This window comes from Nicotiana attenuata, unplaced genomic scaffold (assembly GCF_001879085.1).
Source record: "Nicotiana attenuata strain UT unplaced genomic scaffold, NIATTr2, whole genome shotgun sequence".
Classification (NCBI taxonomy): Eukaryota; Viridiplantae; Streptophyta; class Magnoliopsida; order Solanales; family Solanaceae; genus Nicotiana; species Nicotiana attenuata.
In genome coordinates, this window is record NW_017670899.1 from 392,605 (window position 1) to 404,081 (window position 11,477).

General features: G+C 36.8%; 1 long non-coding RNA gene across 1 annotated transcript; it reads left to right on the forward strand.

The window, feature by feature from the left end:
• The first annotated feature begins 3,044 nt into the window (after nt 1–3,044).
• On the forward strand, nt 3,045–7,867 carry LOC109244332. The gene is made up of 4 exons (XR_002070687.1): nt 3,045–3,431; nt 4,415–4,511; nt 4,714–4,895; nt 7,569–7,867. It is a non-coding gene; the product is annotated as an uncharacterized LOC109244332 (long non-coding RNA).
• The last annotated feature ends 3,610 nt before the right edge of the window (nt 7,868–11,477 follow it).

Here is an 11,477-nt window from a genome sequence, read left to right on the forward strand (position 1 = left end):
AAGAACCACCCAACGTAATTTTTAGTATACAAAACTGTAACTGTTTATTTGTAAAAATACTTAATAGCATCTTAAAGTGTTAGCTTTTAATTAGCTAACCGAAACGAGCTCTAAATATACACAAATATTGTAAAAATATTACACTATAAAGTAATTTATATAGTGTCACGATTCCGGTTCGCCCTCCGTGAACCATCGTGACGGCACCTAGTCTCTACGACTAGGTAAGCCTTACAATGCGGTTTGCGGAAGAAAAAGATAAAAGCGAAATAGTGAAATAAAACAGTGTTTAAAATACCGCTCGGCATACACAAGTCCAACTCTCGAAACTAATAACAATTCTCAAAACCCGGAATCTCATGATCACAAGCTTTGAATGTCTAATAGTATCTAACTCCAGAATATCTAAATAAGAAAGGAAATACAGAAGGGCTAATACTTAAAGCAAGAGTAGAAAGGGACTCTTCGGTCTGCGGATGCGGCAGATATACCTCGGAGTCTCTACAAGCGCCTCCCCTCAAGCGTGATAAGTCTGAGTGGAAGAACCTGGATCTGCACATGAAAAACATGAGCAGGAAGGACATGAGTACACCACAGCGGTACTCAGTAAGTGCCAAGCCTAACCTCGATCGGGTAGTGACGAGGAAAGTCAGGGCCCTACTGAGGTTAAAGGAAATACAAGGTATAACAGTGTAAAATAAGCAGTATAGTTAAGTGCAACAGTAAGAAGTAACACAGGATAGAAAGAACAACAACAGCTATAACAGGGACAAAATAATCACGGAAAGGAATACAGCTCACATAGAGATAACAACCCGGGATCTCCCAGGATACCGTCCTGTAGTCCCAAATATAAATATCCAGTGGATCTCCCGGGATACCGTCTCGTAGTCCAACTTATAATGCGCGGGGATCTACCGGAAATCCCGATCCGTAGTCCCAAATGTAAATACTCGGTACTGGGGGAATCTACCTGGTGCAATCCCGTAGTTCCAATATAAAAGTGCAGGGGGATCTTCCGGAATACAAATCCGTAGTCCCAAAGTAAACATACAGGGGGATCTCCCGGGATACCGTCCCGTAGTCCCAAAGTAAACACACAGCAACAACACAAAAGAATACTTAATTCAATTCAAATTTCCATACCAAGTAAAACCAGGTATTTCTAGCCTAGCATGCTGCACATAATCCAACTAAGTCAATTTGAGCAAGTAAAGCAATTAAGTCAACTAAACATGCTTCCCTAGGCTAATAGCAAACTTAAATTACACAGGGTATGAACAGGAAAAAGGAGATCACAATTATGGTTACTTAAAGAAAACGGATTTTCGACAATTAGCACAAGTACGAACTCGTCACCTCACGTACAAGGCATTTCAATTATCAACAAACCAAATCCTAAGGGGAGTTTCCCCCACACAAGGTTAGACAAGCCGTTTATCTCGAACCGGCTCAAAATCAACCCGAAACCACGCTCTTGCCACGAGTACTCGACTCCAAATGACCCAAATCTATTCAATTCAATTGCATAATGTAAATAACACTTCAAGTAACTGATTCTACAATTAAATTCTAAGCTAATACGCGAAATTAGGGTAAAATAACCAAAACGCCCTCCGGGCCCACGTCTTGGAATCAAGTAAAATTTATATTTTCAGAATCCTCGTATTCTCAGGAGTCTAACCATACCAAGAACACTGAAATCGGAGTCCAAATGACCCCTCAAATTCACATTTTAAGGTCTGTTAATCTCAAGCCCTAATTACCCATTATTGCACTGATTTCTCCAAATTCTCACCACTAATTAGACCTTTAATCACATATAAACGAGTTATAAAGTCAAGAATATTACCTCCAAATGATTTCCCTTTGGTTTCCTCAAAAATCTCTCTCAAAAGCTTCAATCCCGTTCAAAAATGGTGGAAAAATGGAGAAGGGTCGCGGATTGGGCTATTAAAACACTGCCCAGCTTTTAAATTTCCTTCACTGCGATCGCGGAAATAGCCTCGCGATCGCGAAGCACAAATACTGACTGACCCCAAATTAACCCTACGCGATTGCATAACACACCACGCGATCGCGTAGCACTGCCTTGGCTTCGTTACGCGATTGCGATCCAACTCACGCGACCGCATATAACAACCTCACCTCTCACTCCAGCCCCCTTTTCTTTTACGCGAACGCGGCATTGACCACGCGTTCGCGAAGAACAAACACTCAACCAAACGCGATCGCACTGAACAACTTTCACCTCTGCCCCACAAAGCCTACGCGATCGCAGAGAACAAATGTCTGCAACAGACCTGAAGCAAAATCTGCAACTTCTCAACATGTAATTTCATCCGTTTGACCACCTGAAATTCACCCGAGGCCCTCGGGACCTCAACCAAACATGCCAACATATTCCATAGCATCATTCAAACTTGTTCCAACCTTCGGAACGCTCAAAACAACATCAAAACATCAAATTTAACATCGGATTCAAGCCTAAGAACTTCAAAACTCTCAAAATACGCTTTCGATCAAAAAGTCTATCAAACCTCGTCCGACTGACCTGAAATTTTGCACACAAGTCACATTCAACACTACGGATCTACTCCAACTTTCGGAATTCCATTCCGACCCTCGGATCAAAATCTCACTATCGAACCGGAAACTTCAAAAATTCAACTTTCGGCATTTCAAGCCTAATTTAGCTACGGACCTCCAAAACACCATCCGAACATGCTCCTAAACCCGAAATCACCCAACGGAGCTAACGGAACAATCGGAATTCCATTCCGAAGCCGTCTTCATATTGTTCCGACTACGGTCAAATTTTCCAAAACTTAAGTTCTCATTTAGGGACTAAGTGTCCCAAAACTCTCCGAAACTCCAAATAATTCCTCCCGGCAACTCACGATAGCAACAACAAACACGGGGAAAACAATTAATAAATCGGGGCGTTAATTCTTAAGACGACCGGCCGGGTCGTCACATCTAGTTATCACAAGTTATTTCATTTATTTTCCATGTTATTAGAATAGACTTGCTACAAACTACAAAAATGGAGGAAAATTGCGGCGGGTTACATATGGCGGTTTGCCAAACCGCCATAATATACCATATTGTGGGGCAGCTTTCAATCCGCCATGCCAGACATTTGTAAAACGGCGATTTAAATGTATTTTACGGCGCTTTGAACCGCCACTGCTTATATTTTAATTTTTAACATGTTTTCTGGTTTATTTCAAATATGCTAGACATCTAATACTCACAAATAAACGAATCCTAGATCTATGTATTCTGCCTCTCCTTCCCACGAAATCTGGCTCAAATCTGGATCATTGACGCGGTGACTCCCACTCCTCTCCTCTCCTTTTCTAATCTCTGCTTTCCCTCTCCTCTTCTCGCCGGGCTCGCAAATAGTTCGCTAACCTCCATCGTGCCAGGTACGATTTTTTGTTGCTTGTTTCTTTATAGATTTTATATTTCTGGTGTTGTAAGGAAAGTTCCTTATGATTGAAAATTGCTAGAAGTACTATTGGTTTGGTTAGAACTTGTCCCTAAGTGTAGGGATGAGAGAACCCTTAGTTGGACGTTCAAAGATATAATAGCAGCGAAATGTGTACAGAGGATTGTATAGTGGTTGTTACTAGTTTAGGATCAAGGCGTAGTTGATGATTAAATCAACAGTTGTGTTGTGCCGTAGTGTTTCATGGTCATTTATATCTCCGTATACGAGCTATGAAATTCTGCATAGGCTAACTTTGCTAGCCATTTCAGTGGTTTTTTTCCATAGGCTAACTTCACTAGTGTATTCACTAATCAAGGTTAATACATAGATTCAAGGAGTAATGTGGTTTTGCTGATTAATCATGTACATTATCAAGTATTCAATTTGCATTTCCTTAAGTCTAAGGTTAGTTTATCTAACTCCTTCTTTTTCATGCCATATCTATATTAAGTATGTGCACAAATCGAATCTGTGGTGCCTAAAAAGATTGCGAATTTAATCAATTGTTATGATTCTGCAATTAGGAGAGTGGCCTAACTCCTCGAGCCATCAGATGGAATAGGATGACTTGATCCCCACAAAGTGTTTGACAATATGCTTCACTGAAAACATAAATTTTTTACATCTCTGTGGGGGTTAGACAATGTTTGAAAATGATATTAAATGTTGATCATGATCTTAGCATTGATTAATTGTCAAGGAATATCAATTTGGGTCTTGATGAAAAGAAGAATCAAGTGATTTTCTCTTTTAACTTACCTATCTGTGGGATAATGTTTTACTTGATTTGAGGTGTTCTTCATGATTAATATCTCTGTTGTTGGTTCCTTAACTATAAGTCTAGTCTGGATGAAAAAAAAAAAGGGTCTAGTCTGGATTAGAAATTTACCGTGAATTGAAGCTTGGTCGAATTTGCAGAAAATGTTGCGAATGCAGCTCGGGTACAGTGTACGCATCAAGGTTACACAGTGTCTTGCGGAGGGTTCGCGAGTCTCATTGTGTTTTCGCTCGAAGGGTAAATATGTTCTCCTTACTCTTCTTTGTTTTCCTTTTTTTTTTGTATGTATCCTGCGTACTCGTCTTAATCTTAAGTATGCCTGGATCATTTTGGACTGGATAGTTTCCTTCCATTAAATTATTCTTTTGGACTAAATTATTCTCGTGATATATCTTCCATGAAATTCTAAGACCTCTATTTTTTGCTCTCTCAAAATCAGATATTGGGTTGTAAGTTGTAACAAACTCTTTTTGAGGAGGCAATGAAATGTCTTTTGTCAGAAGTAGGATGGAGTAATGTCAAGGGGTTAAGCATGATTAGCCTTTGGAATCCGTTATAAGTGCGATCTCAATGAGACCCAGCTATGGCTCAAAACTGAAAGTATTCTTCCTGCTATCCAAGGTATTGATACTCTCATTCCTAAGAGTGTTCTGTGCGGATTAAAGTTCAGCAACTGTAAAAATGTACATATGGAGTTTTTCTTTTTTTGCTTTTTTCATCAAATAAATGCACTATGAAGGTTCATTCAGCAGCAAATTGATCATAATCTCTCGCTTGATGAGTAAGGGAGTTCTGTGAGCAAATATTGTCTCGTATTTTGTAGTTGCACTGGGAAAAAATTTCAGTTGTTCTATATATGCATATTATATTGGTTTGTAGCTTGATCATTGTGAGCATGTGATTTTTGCCTCGCTTGAACTATTCCTATAAAATTCTTAAAAAATTGGGATTTTTCTTTATTATTTGAATTTTAGGGAATTAATTGCATGATTTTTTGTTTGATTGCATTTTTGTGTGCATTATTAATTGATATAAGTCACAAAAAAAAAAAAAATACAAAATAGCATACTTGCATTTAGAACCTCATTTTAACATTTTTATTAGTTAATTAACCTTACAAAAAATAAGAGAAAATAACAAAATAGTCCTTTTGCATTGTTTTACTTTTAATTTTTGATTTTTCCTTGAGTTTTCTTTTTAAACTAGGATTTGTTTAATTTTTGAGAATTAATTAGTTTAATTTTAGAGTTAAATCAGGTCTTGTCTATTTTTAATTTTGTGCTTAATAAAATCTAAAAATTGAATAAGAAAAGGAAGGAAAGAAGAAAAACAAACAAAAGAAATTGAGAATGAAAGGAATTTAAAAGATTAATAGGCTGGTGTGTGTAACTTGGGCCATTTCTAATTCCAGCCCAAGTCAAACTCCTCAGAACCGTTTCAATTCAGCCCAAACTTATAGCCAACCCGGTCCATCCCTCAGATCATAAAACGACGTCGTTTTGGGGTTAGGCAATCTGGGCCGTCGAGGATCTTTGATCCTACGGCTTAGAACTAGGTTAAGCTTAATATTTAAATGTCGGATAGGCCCCCCCCTACACCTCAATCGTCTCCCATTCTCTCCCTGTAACGCCGGCGTAACACCTCCACTTTTCCACCGTCCTCCGCCGCCCGCCGCCCGCCGGAAATCGCCTCCGCCGGCGGCGATTCTCCGATGAACCCCAAAATTACGCCATAGATACTCCTCCACGTCCTCTTTCTATATCCGGATTTAGTTTCCCTCAAATCACAACCAAACTCCTCGAATATTAAATCAAAATTCCGGCCAAAACCCTAACTCTTCCAAATCCAACCAAAATCACACCCTATAGTCTCCTTGACCTCCTCATCCTGAATCTCAAACCAGAACCCTTCAAATCCAAGTGGAGCCCCATGAATTTAAGATCTAGGGTTCGAAACTTTCAACCTGTTTTGGGAGTTTCAAGTGTTCGAGTGATTTTTAATTAATGTTATATGTCTATTTTGGACAAAATAAACATATAACATTAATTAAAAATCAAATTTGAGGTCAGTCCAATTGAAGATCAAATCAGTAAGTTTCTTCTTGGTTTGATTATTTCCTTTTTATGCTTGATTCTATTCTCATGAGTTTTTGATTTTATTTTAGTTTAATCTTTGTTTTGATTTTGTTCATGGTCGATTCTGTTCTTGTGATTGTTTTGATTTTTAGTTTTAATTTTTGTTTTGATTTGGTTTATGGTTAATCCTGTTTTTTTGATTTCTGATTGTAGTTTAATTTTGTTTCGATGTATATTTTTGTTTCAATTCAGTGTTTGTTTCTACTAGTATAGGTTTTAGTTTTCTTTTAATCTTTCAGGCAATCCTGTTTAGTCAGTGTTTGATTTTTATTTTTTTTCTATTATTTCAGTGTTTAGTTTAATCAATAATTTCTTATTGTTGCTGTTAGTTAGTTTTATTAGTTTAATTGTTTGGATATAGCTGAATTAGAATTCTTTGAGTTTAACTATAGTCGAAATCTGACTAGGGTAAAAGGGGGCTGGATTAGTTAGTATAGGATAATAATTTCAGATTGAATGAAGGGTAGTATAGGCATTCCAAAATAGAGAATAATGCCGTAGAGGAAACTAGAACTTCCTAGAATCTTCTAGAATAGGGTTTTAGTTGGGAATATCAGTAACTTAGTGCAGTAACTTGGGCAACAAGTCAAAACCTTAGGGACTAATTAGTAGAAACTGAAAAATAAAAGAAGGGGCAAGGGGGTAAATGTAAAATCTGAAACTTCCCCTAGTCTTGCCTATAAAAGACAGTCCCTACTGCCTTGTTTCACAAGTTTTTTAGATCTGAAAATTTGAATTTCAAAATTCAAAAACCAAAAAAAAAAAACTGAGATCTGAGAATTTGAGAGTTCCTTCTAGATCTTAAATCTTCAAAAACCAAAAACAACACAAAAAACTCCAAAAAAATGCTATTCTATTGAAGTTTTTTGTTTAATTTCGAGTTCTGGCTGCTGATTTGAGTTTCCAGCTTAGATAAGGATAGAAATAGCTTAAATATTCCTGGTGTTTGGTTGCTGAAGTTCAGAAGTTTTCCTGGGTTTTATTCCAAGTCTGTTTGGGTTCGTTTGGGTCTTAGCTTTGGTCATTTACTGGTGCTGTTCTCCTGATTCAATTCCTGGGTTTTGGATTTGAGTTTGCTGTTTCCTGTTGAAGCTTTTGCATCTGTTCTTATACTGCTGCAGCTGACCTCTCCTTCTCCTCATTTTGATTCCATTTCCAGGTACCTTTTTAGCTTCAAGTGTTATGTGAAGAATCAGATCAACCTGAACACTTCTGAAGTTCAATAATGGACAAGTTGTTACATGAATGTTTTGCTGTGTTTCATTTCATTTTTGATGTTCAGCATAAGTAATATTATTTGAACAATAGTTTAGTCATGTTAATGGGACGTTTGGACTGTTGTAATTGGACTGTCTAGATTGCTTTTTTTTTTTAGTTGTATTAATGAGATTGTCTAACACAGTTGTTTAGTATAGCTGTAGTATAATTCAATTTCATTTGGAATTTGATGCCATGTTAATATAGATACTGAATTATAGTTAAATGCATGTCCAAAAGAATTTGTCAATGACTCATGTAGGTTTAACACAGTTCTGGAATTAAGCTTTAACATTAGCGTTTTTTTATATTAAAAGTATGCAAATCTAGACACAAACATGAAATCCAGATTTAAAATCAGCATGTGGATTGAAGCATTCAATAGCTTGTTTTGACACATTGTATGATCCAATTTTGGTTTAGTTATTCAGGTGAATCATAAATTGTCCAATGGTTGTCATAGCATATTCATTTTTGAATCATTTAGTTGCCGTATTTGTCAAATTGTTAAGGCTAAATTGTCTCAAATTCTGAAAATAGTCACTTATTCGATGGTTCAGAAGTTAAAAACCGATATCAAAATCCATGAACACAAATAGTTATACTGGGCCCAATCGTATTAATAATAGGCCAAGTAGGCTATGAGGCCCCCTAATACTGATCTCCTCCATTTGGGCCTCTACAAAGGGCCAAGGCCTGCCAGCCAGCATCCCATGAGTAGGGGTGTTCATAAAAACCCGAAAAACCGAACCATACCGAAAATCAAACCAAACCGACCAAAAAAACGATACTTTTTGGTTTGGTTTGGTTTTGGTTTTGAATTTTAAAAATCGATCAAATCTGGTTTGGTTTTGGTATTAATCAGAAAAACCGAACCAAACCGACTATGCGAGTAGCTATTTCAAATTTATTATTACACCTATATATATGTATATTGTTATACAAAGTTTCAAAAACTTTATGGTAAATGTTAATAGTTTGCACTTTTAATATAGTTCTTTACCTTTACATTCTAGTTTGATTGGTAGTTCTCTTTTGTTAGTGTAAGAATCCATTTCGTGTTAAAAATAACATATTCTTAATTGAGTCCTTAAATTATTCATCACTATTTGATTCAATTATCATCAATATATCTTAGTAAATAATAGATTTCTCAAAGGGCAATTGATTTGATAGTTTACATTGAAAATGTGGTCGCCGGAATATGTGTTTGGTAGTGTATGTCTTATATTTAAGAAAAAACTGACAAATAATCGAAAAAACCGAAAAACCGACATAAACCGAATCGAGAAAAACCGACTTAATTGGTTTGGTTTGGTTCTAATATTTGAAAAACCGACTTACTTGGTTTGGTTTCTTTTTAGGGAAAAACCGATCCAAACCGAACCATGAACACCCCGACCCATGAGATCCTATTGAAATTCTTTTAAAGGTGTAATTTGATTTAGTAATATATTTCCAGGCTTTCCAAGTTAGGTAGCGAATTCAAATTAAGAGGTTTTCCTCTTGTTTAAATTCGGACTTGAGCTTGAGGCCCGAATCTCATAATGCTAATTAATTAGGCCCTTTAGAGACAATAATTGATAGAAAATCGTAGTTCTTTTTGGTTGGCCTTTAAAATAAAAACGAGGTGCCGCGCCATATAAAATTCATAAATTGCGTGGCCCTCTTTAAATGTTTATACTAAAATACTTAGAATTCGGGACGTGCCATTTAGCGAATTTTCATGGCCTCCTGCAAAGTTAATAACATGTTAGTCGCTTTAGGCGCGTTCTTTAATAATTTTACCTCCCTAAACTCGGGTGTGCATTTCATGTGACCCTAATCCAAATCCCAAAACGTCGAATAAAATGTGTCGAGGATCCGGGTGCATTTCATGTGACGTGATCCGAAAACATATTTTAAACGACGTTCAATTTCCTAAAAATTAATTAAAAGCGGTAAATAATTTTAAAATTGCACCATAGGATGACATGTATAAAAATCAGATTTTTAGCCAATTATAATGGTTTAAGCGACCGTGCTAGAACCACGGGATCCGGGGGTGCCTAACACCTTCCCTCGGTTCAACAGAATTCCTTATTCCGAATTTCTGGTTCGCAGACTCCATTCGGGAAGTCAAAATTTCCTCGATTTGGGATTCAAGATAAACCGGTGACTTGGGACACCAAAAGCCAAACCTATCCCAAGTGGCGACTCTAAATAAATAAAAAATTCCATTTCGAATAATGTCACTTTAAATGGAAAAACTCCCTTATACACGATCCTTCGGGGTAGATGTGTAAAAAAGGAGGTGTGACAGCTCTGGCGACTCTGCTGGGGATACGAACCCAGAATTTCGGTTCAGGGTTCAAGAATTCGAGCTTACAATAACTGTTATATTTGGCTTATCTGATTTTCCTACATGTTCCATGCTATATGTGCTAAATGTTTTACCGCTTTGATATTTGTTGAATTGTATATATAAACTGTTACGAATCCCTTCCTCTCTCTGAGTCTTCTACATCATGGAGAAGGGTGCACTTCGTGTAGCTTCTCTTCTGTTTAGAGTCTTTTCCCATTTAGAACGAGGTTTGGATAAGTTGCTAAGCCGGCGGAGCTTCTGTATCCCCGGTACGCTGCCTCCCCCTCGGCTCGAGTTGTCCGCTCGGGTAAGCCAGGTCTAGACCAATAAACCTAGGGTTTAAACCTAGAAGAACAAAACCTTATGCCGGATCCCTAGTAGGAACGTTTGTTTTCATCATGTGCATTTGACTTAGGGGACTAAACATAGGGGTTGGGTCCGTCTAGGACAGGTGACCTGAAATGAAAAAGACCATCCTGATGCATCTTACGTGCTACTTGTGCATTTATTTGCTTGGCTTTGCATGTTGACCGGCCTGTATACAATGAGAGGAAATTGAGAAAAATAGCAGTGTTAGGACTAAGTGAGGGTAACCACCTGTTTTGAAAAACCAATGCCCAAATAGTACCGAAATGCTGCCGGATTTTGAAAAAAATAAAAAAGGAAAATATTTGAAAAAGAAAATATTGTTGTTCAAATAAAAATATATTTGGTTTTGACGTTTTACCGAACTATGCTGGTTTGATTCTCACCGGATGTGAGATACGTAGGCAGCCCTCATCGAGTCCAACCTCCCTTTTGCAAAAGTAGCCCAAAAATACCAAATTTTAACTTTTGTCACAAAATAGGTCGGGTGATGCCATTCTTATTTTAAAATAAGCCGAATGTCCCCAAAAGGACGCCGGAAGGCTGTTTTTGCAAGAACAGCCACCCCGAGTCATTTTTAAACGGTTGACAGGCACATCCTTAAAATCTTCTTTCCCAAAGTGCTGAAAGGCCGTATCCGCAAAGCCGGAGTTTTGTTTTTGAAATAAAATTAATGAAAGATCAAAAATTCAAAAAAAAAATATTTTTCTTCTTCTTTCAAAATTACAAAAAAAAAAAAAAAAAAATCAAAAATCCAAAAGTATTTGCATTCTTCTTTCATTAAAATGAAATTTAAGAATCGAAAGTATTTTCTTTTTCTTTGGAAGTAGTTCTTTCATAAATTGAAAAATAAAATCCAAAAATCCAAAAAAAATATTTCCTTTAAAAGTTTGTCTTTCGAAAACAAACAGAAAAAAGAGTTAAAATTCAAAAAAAACAAAAGAAGTTTCTTTCTTCTTTAGAAATCTTTGTTTACAAAAATTCTTTTCGAAATCTGAATAAAGAACAAAAAAAAAAGAGAGTTTGTTTATTTACTTTATTCCTGATCTGCAAGAACTACACTTGGTCTGATTCATGCGGGGTCATGATACGTAGGCAATC